The sequence below is a fragment of the Scylla paramamosain genome, chromosome 33 (assembly GCF_035594125.1).
Source record: "Scylla paramamosain isolate STU-SP2022 chromosome 33, ASM3559412v1, whole genome shotgun sequence".
In the NCBI taxonomy this organism is placed as follows: Eukaryota; Metazoa; Arthropoda; class Malacostraca; order Decapoda; family Portunidae; genus Scylla; species Scylla paramamosain.
In genome coordinates, this window is record NC_087183.1 from 616,806 (window position 1) to 632,681 (window position 15,876).

The window sequence follows — 15,876 nt, forward strand, 5'->3', positions numbered from 1 at the left end:
GCCCCAACAGAAAAAAGAATAAATGAATAATAAACAAGTTAGTACACTAATAGCTAAAGCAAAACGCCCTTTTCCTTTTGTTTTCCTTATTTTTTTTTATTTATTTATTTATTTAATTTAATTAATTAATTTATTTATTTATTTATTTATTTTCCATTTTGATAACTAATCTACGGCCTTACATGTAACAGCCGCCTGGCACTGACTCGAGGGGCGGAGCATAACTGCGTGGGCTTCACACGTATTAATGTGCAAATGTGATACTACATATTAGCTTTACCATCCAACGTGGCTTTATCAAATGAAAATCTCACCATTAACTGACTTTTTTGAGATGCCGCACACGTGAGTCTGGTGGAAGTTATACATAGCACCCAAATGAGTTATGCTCTGCTCTGAGATAAACACACCCATTACTTTAGTCGTAATTGGCGTGTAGTAAATCCTGTCCTACAAACTCCACAATAATAGCTTCTGAAAAATGTTCTTGTGGGGCCAAGTGACCGTACACACCAGCCCATTCACTTCGGCCAATGGCAAGCTATCAACAAACTAATCTTCAGTGTGACGGTCATAATCAAAAGAGGATGAAGGGAAATCCGAATCCCAGTTTAAGGCTGTCTTTCAACTCTGAGTCATTAGGTAACCAGGAAGAGATGCTTCAGAATAAATACTTACAAATTATTTCAGAGCTTTCCCAAAATCAAATACTCTCGTATGGTCACATTTTCAAAATCTAGGCTTTAATTTGCAGAATTCCCAAAGAATCCTGGTTCAGTATTCTTGCGAGAAAGTGTACTTCTCTTCATGACCCTGGAGACCTGCCACAGAGCTTGAAGTAATGCTAAGTTGGTGCAGTGAATGTGTACATGGGACGGTGTGCAAACTTCAAATAATTTCAAACATTTAGTAATTTCCTCACTAAATTCCATATAATAAGAATCTACAATGACTCCAGCCAGCAAAAACTTTTCTTTAATTAATGAAATAGGCAAACTACCCAAACAGTGCAGCAGTTTATGCACTTACAGCACACACTAAAGCACAGACAGCCCGCTGTGGCAATAAGCTTGCAATGGAATGCCTGATGCCTTACCACTACTCGGGCAGCTGGACTCACCCACATCTCTGAAATGCCTTTATCATTCATGTGCCTTTTTTTTTTTTTTTTTTTTGGGGGTCAGTTTTAGAGTAAGATTATTATTATTATTATTATTATTATTATTATTATTATTATTATTATTATTATTATTATTTTGTGCATGACCTTAAGAAAAACTTTGATAAAGTCTCTTGAAATAATATTCCCCAGTGTTTACATTACACTTCAAATGAGTGTTCCTGAGGCTTTTCAAAAGATAAGGAGGATGAGAAAATAAATATATTTTCTCACCACTGACGTGAGAGGGATTTTCTGGCATCATGCTTAGACTCTCAAACGGAAAAGTGCACACCTTGCTTACAATGGTAATCACCCACATTCCCTTTCTTGAATTTTCTTGACAGATGTTTCACCTACCTGTCTATGTATACGAGTACCACCTCACAAGAGAAGAGCTTTGAAGCACACTGGTAAAACAGCGCGCACACTAAGGTTGGTGCCATGGTTATGTTGGCAACGACTGGTGGTCAACGCCTCAGAGGCAAAGCCAAAGCTTCATCGAGGCTGACTGATGGGCAGTTTTACACCATAATGGGTGATCTGAGAGCAGACATTGCAAAATTCTTGAACTACTTCAGAATGTCTCAAGAAAGTTTTAATGAGCTCCTTACCTTACTTGGTCCCTACATGCAGAAAGCCAATACAAGCATGACGCGGAGCATTCCAATTGAGGAGCGACTTGCCTAACTTACCGTCACGTGTCCGTCGCTCAGCCACAGTCGTTCGTGTGCGCGGGTCCTCGACACAAGGTCGCGCAACACTGTGGCGATGATGAGCGACAGCTCACCCCAGTCGCTTGCCACAGATGCTCGTGTGCGCGGGACAGCTTCTAAACAATGGAAACTTTTGGAGAGCTACATCCCTGCCAGGATGTGGCGCCACGAGTCGCTCATGTGCTACCTATCTGTGTACGGCAGCGGCTCCCACACTGTGCCTCCCCCTGCTCACCACTGTGCACGGTGCCACCTTTTCTCCGAGCAAGGAAGTTTTCAAAGGTTCCACATGCGCAGGTACTGTACATAACATTCAGCAATACGAAAGATCACGTTTGTCTTATTTAATAACAGTAATCAAACAAATGGCAGACATGCTTTGCTGATGAACGCATACTGTAGCCTACCTGGTACCATACACTATGCTCCATGTACAGAATGTCCTCCACGTGCTTTCCTCAGCTGTTGCTGCAATACGACAAACTGTACAAACAACAAACTGGTCCTCGAGCACTTAATTCCTTTATCTATCCACTCGACGCAACATTCCAGGCATTGTCTTCAGTCACACTCAACTCTTCCTGTCTCCCACACTGAACATACTTGGACAGTCCTCTACTGAAAACCTTGACTGAAAATTTCATATACATGTTCTCGCTGCATAAGACTTTATACCTCTTTTCCCCTTCATTCTGGCCATCTTTCTAAGACAAGAGTAGACATTATCTTCATTCTTTCATCCCTTTCAGTGGTAAGCTCTGAAACTATCTTCCTGTTTTTGTTTTTTCGTCTTTCCTGTTTGAAACGAAGAGCATCAAGACACTTCAGAGGTTAACTGGCCATCACTCGAACATAAGAACATAACAAAACATAAGAAAAGTTGCTCAAAATGGAAAATGAGTTCTTCAGCAAAACTGCTTCAAGACTGATTTAAGACGCTTCTTTATGTTAGGGAGAGACTTTGGCCTAGGCCAGTGAAAAAGCTATCAAGGAAACTCCCACTCAAGGTGATAGTCCATAAAAAGTGTGGTCAGGTTTCAAAATTTGAGAACATGTTTCTTGAAACAGTTCAAGTCAAAGGCATGAGGAAATGCAAAAGCAGGCAGAAAGTTCTACAGTTTACCAGTACAAGGGATGAAAGATTGAAAATACTGGTTGACTCTTGCATTAGGGAGGTGAACATAATAAGATCAACCCCGACCTGCCCAGCACCGCCGAGGCGCGTCAAGCCCCTCCAATCCCCGCCACGTCCCGCCGCGGCTAAAGTAACCATTTCCCCTCACATATTTAGCGTAATTTCGAGGGTTTTGCAGGTGTTTCCAGGTGATTTAAAGGCTCGCTGTTCAGGAGTAGGTCGAGGAGGTGGAGGTGGAGGGGAAAGGATCGGCGACACACACACACACACACACACACATTAAATGGGAGTTTAAGAGTTAAAGCCTAATTATACAATTCTATGACTCGTCTCTGATCTGCGACACACACACACACACACACACACACACACACACACACACACACACACACACACAAACACATTAAATGGGAGTTTAAGAGTTAAAGCCTAATTATACAACTCTATGACTCGTCTCTGATCTGCGACACACACACACACACACACACACACACACATAAAGGAGAGTTAAGCTTGTGAAAGTGTAGTATTAACACCACACCACCACACCATATCATACCACAACACACTACACCACACTACACTACACCACACATCACATCACCATCCAATACCACACACCACACCACGACCACTCATTACCACACCACATCACCAAAACCACCAACACCACCACCACCACCACACAACATACCACACCACACCACTTCACACCACAGCACACCACACCACCACACCACGGTATCCTTGTCGCCCCGACCTGCCCAGCATCGCCGAGCCCCGCCAAGTCCCTACGACCCCCGCCTCGTCCCGCGCGGCTTGGGTAACCATTTCCCGCCACATTTTTAGCGTAATTTCGAGTGTTTTGCAAGTGTTTCCAGATGATTTAAAGACTCGTTGTGTAGGAGTAGGTGAAGGAGGTGAAGGTGGAGGGGACAGGAGGAGAGTGATGGGGGAGGGGAGAGGAGGAACACGTAGGGAGGATTGATGGAAAAAAACTACTTCGGCTCTGTACCACGATTTTTTTTTTTCTCTTTTATTAGTAAAGTTTGCATTGTTTTGATATTTAATTTGTTGACAGAAAAGTAAAACAAGTCATAATACGTAATAAAATGTTGTCTAGCTATGTTTTCTTTCCCGTCAAAACAACACTTTCGTCATTTTATAAATTTTCATTTTTTTTTTATTAGCACGCCTAGGTTTGTTTTGGTGATTGGTTAAAGACTTAAAATATATAAAAAATGTGTCCCGACTAATAATATTTAATAAGATCTAGTCTAACTAGTCGTATTTTCAAGTTTAAATTGAGACCGTTGATACATTTGAATTTTTTTTTTTTTTCTTTATACGACGCGGAATTCGTGTTTTCTTTATTTATCCGGAAAGAACATTTTTTTTTAATTCAGAATATGTAATATGATCTAGTCTAGCTGTGTTTTTCATCTCGATATTATAAGGTTTTTGTGGCCCAGTTCGTAAAATTTACAGATCGTTTCTTGATTTTTTCTTAATTATTATTATTAAGACTGGAAATGTTTTTATATTCCAGATACTTATCAAAGTATTTATCAAGTCAGAATATATAGGTCATAACAGTCTAACTCCGTTTTTTCTTGGGGTCGATTTCATAATGGACTAACGAACTAAGTTAAGCTATGACATCATTAGTGACGTCATCAGGATACCGAGGGACGGGCCGTCCCTCCTTTCCAGTCTCTGCGTCAATGCTCAGCGTGCTAGTTGAAGTATATGGCAGGACAGAATACACAGTGCAGTCCAGTCTGGGCGTCGTTCTTCTCCAGAGTTTCAAAATGAATTGTCGTAGGTACGCAAAATGAAGGGCCGAGACGAACGTTTTTCCTGCCTCCCTCCCCGCCTGTGCATCAATGTTTAGTCAATCCTCCGAGTTTTTTCCAGACTCAGACGTGAAGGAAAACCAGAATTAACAAGAAAATTAGATACGTAACCCCTCAAAAATGTGAATGATGACACCTATGTGTACTGCGAATTGTTTCCGTGATAACACCGCCTGCCTCTCACAACACCAGGCACTGCAGCAGGGGGGAAAATTACACGTACTTGTGTGTGTGTGTGTGTGTGTGTGTGTGTGTGTGTGTCGCCAATCAGAGAGGAGTCACAGAGGTGTGTGTGTGTGTGTGTGTGTGTGTGTGTGTGTGTCGCCGATCAGAGAGGAGTCACAGAGGTGTGTGTGTGTGTGTGTGTGTGTGTGTGTGTGTGTCGCCGATCAGAGAGGAGTCGCAGACCTGTGTGTGTGTGTGTGTGTGTGTGTGTGTGTGTGTGTGTGTGTGTGTCGCCGATCAGAGTCACAGACCTGTGTGTGTGTGTGTGTTTGTGTGTGTGTGTGTGTGTGTGTGTGTGTGTGTGTGTGTGTGTGTGTGTGTGTGTGTGTGTGTGTGTGTGTCGCCGATCAGAGACGAGTCACAGAGCTGTATAGTTGGAATTTAACCCTTAAACTGCCATTTTTTTTTTTTTATGTGTGTTTGTGTGTGTGTGTGTGTTTGTAAGCCAATCTACGTGCACAAATCAGAACTTCATGAACTTGTTTGTTCGTTTGTCTGTTTGTTTGTTTGTGATCCTGTGTGTGTGTGTGTGTGTGTGTGTGTGTGTGTGTGTGTCTAATAATAATAATAATAATAATAATAATAATAATAATAATAATAATATTGGACGGTTTATTGATATTGCAGTATTTGTACAGAAAATCCACAATGGTTTGTTGGGGAGGTTAAACATCAAACATAATTTTAATCTACAGATATGAACTAACTGTTAAAGTGACGCACCATGGCGGGAATCGCGCAGAGGCGGTATCGGTACGTGCGCGCCGCCTTTAGGGGCGTTATCAGGTTGTGGTGTCCCGTGGCACGAACCGGGCGAGGCGCGTCTGGCCGCAGCATGTGGCGTAGGCGTGGGTGGCGCACCACGATCTTCCCAAATTTCTCCAGGGCTTTTCGGTTTCTTGCCGACAGTTTGGGCAGAGTCAGGGTGGCCAGGGCGTCATCGCAGTTCGTGTAGGCAGGGCCAAGGGTGACCCTGCACACCCTCTTCTGCACACTGTCCAGCTGCTGCTGTTGGGTGTGGGTGAGAGGGGGTGTTTTCATGGCTCTGGTGATACATAGGCAGGAATTTCGCTCCATCAGCCTGAGAAAGCATCCATCAAAACACAACTGATATATGTTCACTTGGAAAATTTGAATATTTTTCTTATGAGAGAACAAAGCATTACAAAATCTTGGTCCATGCTCTCTTTTTTTACGATCTTTTCATCTTGCATGTGTTGGCAGGAGCCCCATGGAGCAGGCTGGGGTGCTCGGGGCAGTGCGGGACCGGGACGGGAATGGCAGCTACCCAGACATTCATTCGTGGTTCGTGCGGGGCAGCGGGTGTCGCCGGTGGTGGCAGAGTGCTGAGGACCGCAGGAAGGACATCCACAGATAATGACACGCTTAATAGAAGCTCAGAGTCCCATAGTTTTCCGGTTGAGTCTTTCTGATCTCCAGCCGCATTCTTGTCTTACTGGTCTTATTTCAGTTACCTCTAATAAACTGTAGGTGAGTTTTCAAGTGTGTTTTGATAACGTTAGTGATAGTTTAGCAGTCTCAAAGAAATATCATTAGATCTTATATTTAACAAGGATTCTTCGACCTAAGCAAATTGTAGTGGAAGTTATTTGGAGTTTGAAGGATGCTTCCATGATCCGGGGGTGATTAAAAAAATCCCATACCAATATCAAGCAGCACTGCAGGATTGTGGATTCCCAAGGAAGTTTTCATAACTCTGTTGATAGTCTAAATAAGGAATATAATTTTGAACAGGCTCCAGAGGATGCTACTTTTTTTTTATGAACGTTTCAGTGATGTTACTGATAGTTTAACAAGAATCCTGCACCTACACGTACACTCCTGTGTGAGGTATTGAAGTTTGGGGACAAAGTTCCAGAAGCGAGACTGAGGTGGTTTGGTCATGTCAGGAAAAGAGACGGGACGGGGGGTGGGGGGAGGGTGGCGGTAAGTTGGAAGGAGGATGCTAGAGATGGATCTCTCCGGCAGAAAAGAAAATCTTTAGGTGCAGTGAAAAAAAGATGCGCTTCTAATGAGTATATATATATATATATATATATATATATATATATATATATATATATATATATATATATATATATATATATATATATATATATATATATATATATATATATATATATATATATATATATATATATATATATATATATATATATATATATATATATATATATATATATATATATATATATATATATATATATATATATATATATATATATATATATATATATATATATATATATATATATATATATATATATATATATATATATATATATATATATATATATATATATATATATATATATATATATATATATATATATATATATATATATATATATATATATATATACAAATGAAGATTTTAGTACTTTAAATGAGAAGCTTCCTGTGGATGATTTCAAAATCTAGCCAGAGGAAACTCACATAGTGACACTAAAATACTTGAATCATTAATCATAAAAAGGACGAATCCAACATCTTGCCCTCTCGGTTTTTCATATGGCGCTTCGAAGCAGTATTCTTTGTTTTCCTCTTCCTTTCTCGTCTCTTCTTCCCTCAGTCCACCTCCAACACGCTTCCACATCAGGTAACCACTCTCTCTTTCCTATTTTATTTCTTTATATGTATTTCTCAAATATTTTCTTTTCCTCTTTTCTTTATCTTTTCATCTATTTTACATTTTATCCATTGTTACTTATTTATATAAGTTTTTTATTCGTTTTTACGTATTGTACTCGTATGTGTTCTTTTACCTTGTATTATCTTCGTTCTTATATTTTAGCTTGAAAATGCCGTCAGTCATACGGCGAAACGTTGCAACAATAAACCTCACTCCGCCAAACTTGCTCTAACTCCACACCTGCGTTGTCCATAAACGTCCTTTTACATCATATATATGTATATATATATATATATATATATATATATATATATATATATATATATATATATATATATATATATATATATATATATATATATATATATATATATATATATATATATATATATACTAACGCGTCGAAGAAAGGAAGTGGTGGCGTCAGCATGAGTGCAAAGGTTCAAGGAATGAGTTTGTGTCAGCTTCATTGATGTAAATAGTTGCTGACATGAGCATTGGTGTCATTACCCAGGAGTGTGAACACCATGCCGCTAATGTGTGTGTGTATGTGTAAACTCTCTCTCTCTCTCTCTCTCTCTCTCTCTCTCTCTCTCTCTCTCTCTCTCTCTCTCTCTCTCTCTCTCTCTCTCTCTCTCTCTCTCTCTCTCTCTCTCTCTCTCTCTCTCTCTCGCTCGAGAGAGAGAGAGAGAGAGAGAGAGAGATTTACCACCTGAATATTATAGACTTCGAGCACACTTGAGCACACACAGACGCACACAGATACCCACACACACACACACACACACACACCCACCCACCCACACACACACACACACACACACACACACACACACACACACACACACAAACCTAATAATCAAAGAAGTACCATTTCCTCTTATTTACTCTATCGTGACACGGAGTTAACGCAGAATGACCGTCTCATCACTGAGCCAGGGAGGCTGACCAGATGATCAATTGTTATTCAGACCAACACCTGCGCGTTTACTTGCCACACTCCACATTTTTACCCCTCAAGGGGGCACATTTACTGCTTCACAACACACATACACACACACACACACACACACACACACGGTGGCAGATCACGAGTTGCCATTCCTGCCAGACTACAAGGTCATATTAGTGGGGTTGAGTGTGACATCACTCTCTCCTGCCCAGTGAAGGAAGTCGTCAAGGACAGTTAGTTCTAGAGTGAGGTGTGGAGTCATCCACGTACTTCCATTTGTGGCCTGTGTTCCTAAGAGCGTCATGAATCAGGATGAGGAAACAGAGAGGGCCCACTTTGGTAGCCTGGGGAACACCACGTGTCAGGACAAGCAGGGTGATAAGACAGAGCGATAGCGCACAATTTGGTGGCTGTCACTAAGGAAGTCCGATAGCCGGGAAGTGAGAGGAGGTTACCCGCTTGTGTTGATTGCTTGCTGTAGAGTGAATGTGTGGCTAACAATTAAGACCAAAGGCTTTTGTGAAATCAGCGAAGGAGAGAGTCACCCGCATCTACCTTCCTCTGATCAGTTGGTAAACACAGTCCAGTCAGCCGATCGGGCAGTGAGCGATAGAGGAGGATCTGACGCTGCCAAACTGCTGTGGGTCTAGATGGGAGGTTACGGCATCATGAGCCCTCTTGAACACAGGGCCTTCACAGATGAGGCTGGGGATGACTGGTTGATTGATTTTTTTATTTATTGCGCCGCAACATCGTGATCATATGGCGCTGTTGCAAAACGTTCCAAGCAGCAAAGATGGCAGGTTAAAAATTAAAATACTGATACTAAAAACAAAAAGACTGCACTGGCCTGTCTCCGGACGGTCACATGCATGCGTCTCACTCAAGCATGGTTACCTCGTGTCCAGGGAACACGTCTCGAGGCCGCCCCTCGTGGACCAGATGAACTTTTAACTGTACCCATAAGAATATTACAAAAATGAAATGGCTCCAGAGGCCAAGGAAAACCACCTACTGGGACTACGAGGGGAGCGAGCGCTGGCAGCCGCGAACGGGTACCTCGTCCCCATGGGGGCCACTCATTTGAAAAAGTGGCCCCTCATGACTCGAAAGTTTGTCCACGACAGAGCTAAGACCTACCCCGAGCAACGCATCCCAGCCCAGACACCCAACCATCCAACACAGGACGACCTCAAAAGGTGGCCTCTCTGGCTGGTGGACTGCTACAGCGGCACCGTTGACCCGTACTGGCAGCCCAACTCCGAGAACCATTTAGTCTGGTTCCTCAGTGGCGACCTTGCTAGCATGGGTGGCCCTCACCCCTTAAGTAGGACAGAGCAGGGGCCGAGGCCCCCTCTAGCTTTGCTCGTCAGCTCATAGGGACACGCACTCACCCCCCTCCCCGACCACGACAAGGCGGTTCCCAGTATGAGGGTGGCCGGGCATGAGTGATAGCTGTGAGCCGAGGCTGATCCAGAGTGGTCAGATTCCTGGTCTTAGGGATGGGCCAGACTTACAATAAGGTGTCTTCCACACAGTGACATTTTCTTTGTCTGAGGGACACGCTAATGATGGAGGAGAGGGGGATGACAAGTTCTGCTGGGTGGAATTTCTCGTGCAATCTAACTGGAAGGTCAATGGGATGTTGAGTGTTTTGACTTAAGATTTTCTAGTCTTTTGTTAACGCCTTGTTCTTCTACCGAGGAATTGGTGCCGAGTCTGGGAGACACAGGTATTCTGAAACGCTTTGCTGTCTCACCACGACTATTTTCAAATCCAAGGAGGTAATTAGCCCGGTTCCCAAGAATGTTTCTCCTGTTAATAGTGTACAAACTTATTAATCTGTCACTAGAACCGTAAGAGCACACGTAAAAACTCTCATAACTTCAACTAGAACCTTTTTAATTTTGTGAGTACTTATGTTTTCGGGAATATTTTGGTCTATGAGGTGACTGACACGTGGGAGAGAGAGGGGGGGAGGTGTTAGTGGGTGACGCAGAAATACCAGTTGTCGGTAAGGATAACAGGGAGACTGAAGACACTGATAAACACATTGAGGATAAGCAGCACAACACTGGCTATGAATTACAAGAAGTTCATCGTGATACCTCAAGTTATTACCCCTGAGAACCCCAGTAATTCAGGTGCAAGTGAAGGAAGTATCAGGCTAACCACCACTAAACCAACTGAACGTCCGAGGGAAAAAGCAAGAATGTTACATTTAATGTTTTTTTTTTCTTTACATATTATTTATAAAGCTCTCCAACCTTCAGCTTTCTACAAGTTTTTGCATTTATTTTACGTCATTTCACAGGACTATGACAATACTAATGGTAACAGCAGCAACGGAGGGGAAAAATAACTTGGCTATGTTTCTGACGAAGGCATCAATTTGATCCTCCTGAAGATGGTAATAGTAACCTGATGCATTGCGTCACCGTCGCTTCAAGTACCGCCATCGGGGCCTAGCTGTGGGCCCCAAAACACAATGTGGCGTCGGCGTTGCTGAGACTTGGCCACCGACCGCTGTGGCAAGTTGTGGGTTTGACAGACAAGCCTCACTACACCTCCTGTCCCCTGTGCCACTCTGTCATCCCCAATTTGGCGGATGTTTGCTATATACAACTTTTTTGTTTTGTGTTGGTGTTGTGGGGGGGAATAGACAGTGAGGGTGAGAGAAGACGGTAAAGAGTACAAGATTAAGGTTGGGTGAAAATATGAAGGAAAGTCGTAGAGCGAAAAATGACGGAATAACCGTCAATGTTGAATGATAATATATATTATGATATAAGTTTTGAGAGTTAGCGTGAATTAATTGAGTGGCGTTGTGTATTTAACTTGTTCCAGAGTGGTTTTAATTATCAACTGCCGCTGGACACTGTTCATTAGTTTCTTACCTTTGTATAATAGGTAAAGTCACTCGTGGTGAGTTTCTGTGGTTTTCAGGTGAATGTCAAAGGTGAACGTATAAAAATATGTATATTTAGATATATGTACAGAGTTGTGGAGAAGGGTGTGGCGCGTACGGGACAACGGATGTCCTCTGCGTGGTGCAGCGTTACACCCTGGCAAGAGACTGCCGGAGCCGGCACAAGGGACGCTTAGCGCCTTCAAAAAGTGCTGACACTAGAAATAGGGGCGGGTTGACCGCACTCACAGTACATGAATATATTCATAATTATAACTCTCTAATTACATAAATAAGGCAAGGGAAAAGCTACTTATACCTAAGAGTAATACATGCCAAAATACATTAGGGAGAAATTAACTATGGAGAATACTTAGATACTATAATACAGGTGCTACTGATTACTTATCGATGGCAATAAAAGGAGTATGGAAAGTTCTATGGTGTGTGTGTGCGTGTGTGTGTGTGTGTGACGTAGGGTGGCGTGATCATAGCCACTAGCTACACTTATGCATATATGTATACATACACTTATATTGCTAACCAAGCAAGGCATTATAAATACAATACTTATTATTATTAATTATGTGACACCGTTACAAATTGAGTTAATTCATGAATAAATAAAATGTATGAGCAATGTCTGATACTCATGTGAGTGTATGAATAGTATCAATTTTGAAAGATTTATGTGTATAATGATCTCGGTGATGCCTTTGACATAGTGTTGACTGGTGTCTTGAACCAGGCGTGTTGCCTTCCCTGTTCGTGCTCGTGTCTTGTGCTTGTGTACGTGAAGGCCTTGAGTGAGTGTGTGTATTAGTTTGTGTTTGATTTGGTTTCCTCTTGCGTATAGTGTTTTAATGACTGGGTCTAGTTTTGCGAGTGCGTGCAGTTCTTTGGAATTTTTGGTGTATGTGTATTTTTCATTATAAACGAAGCGTAGTGCTTTGTTCTGTTGTCGATGTAACGATAGTGAATGTGATGTAGAGATTGCGTTTAGAGCATGTGCTGGGTAAGTAAGTAATGGTAGTACGCACGCTTTTACAAGGTGTAGTTTGATGTTAGTGTTTAGTGCATTTAGTGATGTCCTTTATGTGTTTTGAGTATCCGTGTGTGCCCAGCTTAAGCCTCAATATTTCAGCGTCTTTTGCGTATGGTATGTTGTTCCCGTCTATGGTGACTGGTCTCATCTTTTTCATTGTTATAGGCAGTAATGTGAATTTTTGTGTGTTTGTTTTGATTTTTCATTTGTTTTCGTGGTTGTTGATGTTTTTTTTTTTCATTTCTCTTTATATTCTGTTTGCGAAGATATTTTATGATTTACCTGCATATGTGATGATATGTGTGATGTCGTCTACGTATTGGATATTTGTGCTGTCTGTGAGTGGTGTTGCAATGTCGTGTGCCTATATAGTGTAGGTGTTCTCAAATAGAGTGGTAGATGAGTGGAACGGACTCAGCAATCATGTTGTTAGTGCTAAGACATTAGGGAGCTTTAAGAGAAGATTAGACGGGTTGATGGATGGGGATGATAGGTGGAAATAGGTAGGTATATTAATTCATACTGGGACTGCCACGTGTAAGCCAGGTGCCTTCTTGCAGCTTCCCATATTTCTTTTGTTCTTATGTTCTTAAGTCATAAAAAGAGCTGCCTGTGAGTCGCACATGACAACACCGCTGAGGCTTCTCTGACAGAGGAGACTCACAGCATCCAAGACATCGCGCAGCTTGCACAATGTGGAGCTGGAGTGAGGCGGCAGCCGATGGCCAATCCAGCACGCTTCTGGTGGTTCCGTGTCAGGAGAAAAGATTGCACATCCTGCCATCCCGTCTACCTGCACAGACCCATCCGTGTACTGTACATGTGGTGCAGTGAATCGATGGTAGTGGAGACAGTCGCTATGGCTTCCAGTGCTAGGTGTTTCTGCAGGACGGGAGGGTGAGCCTTGCATGTGGGAGTGTAGCGGACTGCCGAGTTAAGGGGAGTGGACGCCTCTTACTCTTAGAGCTGACGTTCATATTTGTCTGATCTTCATGATTTTGGTGTGTGTGTGTGTGTGTGTGTGTGTGTGTGTGTGTGTGTGTGTGTGTGTGTGTGTGTGTGTGTGTGTGTGTGTGTGTGTGTGTGTGTGTGTGTGTGTACCTTAGTACCTACAAAAGCAAATTCCCAATTTTCGCTGAAATTCGCCGATTAGTTTTTGTAGTTTTTTTTTTTACCAAAAAAAAAAAAAAAAAAAAGTGACCGATAAAATTTCTTCTCACTTGTTTTTCAACCAATTCCTATAAAATTTAGTGTCGATAATATACATACATGTATCTTCACTTCCCCAAAGATAGATTTTTATTAGACATTTCGTTCTGAAATAAAAACTAAGATTTTTTCTTCAAACTTTTTCTTTTTCTTTTTTTGACAAAAAAAAAAAAAAAAAAAAACTAGCACAGTATGACGAGCCTTCTTTGAAAATCTCTTTGGGGAAAAATATCCCGTTGTTTCCTCTTTCCAGCAATACCTTTACATTTCCATTATCTTGTAGGACAACGAGGGAGAAACACTTCATGTATGAAAAACTTAAGTTTTGAGATACGAGCCGTTTTCTTCTGAGAAGTGTGTGTAATTCCATATGTTGGATTTTTCTGGTAAAATTTTACATGCATTAGGATAATAATTATATAACCAAAAGGAAACCATCGTTTATGATCATATTGAGGGCTAACTGGCACCTGGTCCCCTCCTGCATGACAGGATATTAGTCACTGGCAGGTGAGTTTATCAGAGGGCGCCACGCTCCTCTTTGTCGCCAGGATCATTAGCAGCTGCCTGGCTGGTAGTCTTCACTTCCTTCTCTTGAATGGGGCTTCTTTTCAGTCCTCTTCTGTACAGGAGTTGTTGTTCTGCTTTCTTGAATGTCTCACCCAGCGAGTGTGTTCTGTGAGGCACCAACCCACTATGAGTTAGTAAACTTGGATTCAAGTACCCGAAGTTGTGATGTAATACGGTCACAGCGGCAACAGATTTGACTCTTTTGGTCCCAACATACTTAGTTTTGGTGCATTTAGCCCATAGATGAGAATGTTATGGTGGTGGTGGTGGTGGTGAAACAAAGGCAGCTGTGGTGGCGACCTATTGCCACAACGCAACTCCTCTTGATTATTATTCTTTTCCGTCATCTTGTTTGGCGCATCTATCCGTGCACGCTTTGCTTTATTATAACGAGGCATGCTTCCAAATACAAATGAAAATGAAGTAGCCTTGGATAGCAGAGCATAAACACATTCTGACGTCTGGCAGGACTGACCGCAGTGGCCAGCCTTCCTTTGAGTCCCTCGTGGCTCATCAGTGGTGTTGCTAACTGAACCTCCACATATATTAAAAAAAAAAAAAAAAAAAAAAAAAAAAAAAAAAAAAACTTTAAATTTACGAATTTGTAAGCCAGGTGACCGAGCACGTGGCAAGCACGTGGCGCGCGGGACATTTAAAGCCCTTTAATAATGGTAAATAAAGGTGATTTTTTTTTAAATATAAGGAATAATGGTATCAACTTGTGGTTTTCACAGAAAACGCCAGACATGTTAAGGGTGACTATGATGCTAATAACTCAATTTCTTAACCTCCGGGTCGAAAAACGTATTTTTTTAAGGCGTCTCCTCCCCTTAAGACCTCAGGGAACACACTGCATTAGATTAGTAGCTTCCTTTTGGGTTGACTCTTGCAAGTTTCCATCAATTTGGTTGGCGGGCAGACTGGGGCATGGAGTGTACCTTCTGATTTAATGTGGGAATCAGTTTTTTGCTGAATTTCATACACTTTGGTTTGAGGAACAGAAGGTTTCAATGCTTTTCTTTTTCAATTTTTTTCCAATTATCTCCAAGTCCGATTTAATTTGATTTAATTGTAGTCATTTGCAGCCATTAGGAATCTAGAAGCCTTATGTTTGTACCACAGTAATTTTTGGAATGAATAAGGTATGTTTTCTTTTTTTTTCACACTGCGATTCCACTTGTCACACGTCGATCATAATCGTTACAGATTCACAGGCGGACTGATGTTGGGTTCAGCTGTGCCTGTGCTTCCCCACTACATCGCCTGGCCTTGCTCTGTTCTCACTAATCGTGCATAGAAGGATCAATTTATCTTCAACAGTTGCTTCCTGGGGGTTGAGATTTGCCATTAATAAATATGCCCATCTTTGTTGTGTCAGACAACACCTTGCTGCGGAGCTCTTCACTCCCTTAATGGTGTCCCCATTAGTCTCTGCTTTCATGAAGATC